The sequence below is a fragment of the Penaeus monodon genome, chromosome 29, assembly GCF_015228065.2.
Source record: "Penaeus monodon isolate SGIC_2016 chromosome 29, NSTDA_Pmon_1, whole genome shotgun sequence".
In the NCBI taxonomy this organism is placed as follows: Eukaryota; Metazoa; Arthropoda; class Malacostraca; order Decapoda; family Penaeidae; genus Penaeus; species Penaeus monodon.
Genome location: NC_051414.1, coordinates 28,469,116 through 28,469,675, shown reverse-complemented (window position 1 = coordinate 28,469,675; position 560 = coordinate 28,469,116). Strand labels below are relative to the sequence as shown.

The following is a 560-nucleotide window of genomic DNA, read 5'->3' as shown; positions in this document are numbered from 1 at the left end:
ACCACTCTTACTGAAAACCATAAACTTGCTGGCCTTTCTACATACAGCATTTACTTAATTGAAACAAATCTCCAACGATGTCCATAGTGTGATACCTGTGACATGTATTGAGTGGAAGTAAATAAAATCACGCAAAATGGATGTTTGTATCGTTCACTTTAGCTAATGGGTTTTGCGTCAGTAAAATGAAAACAAGTCATTCCGACATAAACAATCGGATGGCAAATATTTTCCCTTGCGAATATGCTATGTTTGTTTTGTATGTTCCTTGAAAATCAGCGGAGAATTAGTGTTTACAAATCATTCTCTATCTTGAACTCAATAGCCAGTGCAGATATTTTTACGATAAAAAAGGAATACTAGCAGTCTGAAATATGCCTATACATAGGATAAAGTTCATGGAGATTTAAAAACAACGATGGGGATACATCTATTACAGTAGTGGTTAGCAATATACCTAAAATACGTGGGAAAAAAATGGTGATAAAAATATTCAAAATCAATGAAACATAACCTTACCGATATATAATCTTATTGTCAATATGACACTAAATATGGCA

General features: G+C 33.0%; 1 protein-coding gene across 1 annotated transcript in view; it reads right to left on the bottom strand.

Annotated features, from left to right (window-relative positions):
* The window catches only part of LOC119591819 (ryanodine receptor-like), a 115,587-nt gene that overhangs the window by 34,758 nt on the left and 80,269 nt on the right, over window positions 1–560 (bottom strand). The gene's annotated exons all lie outside the window — the stretch shown is intronic.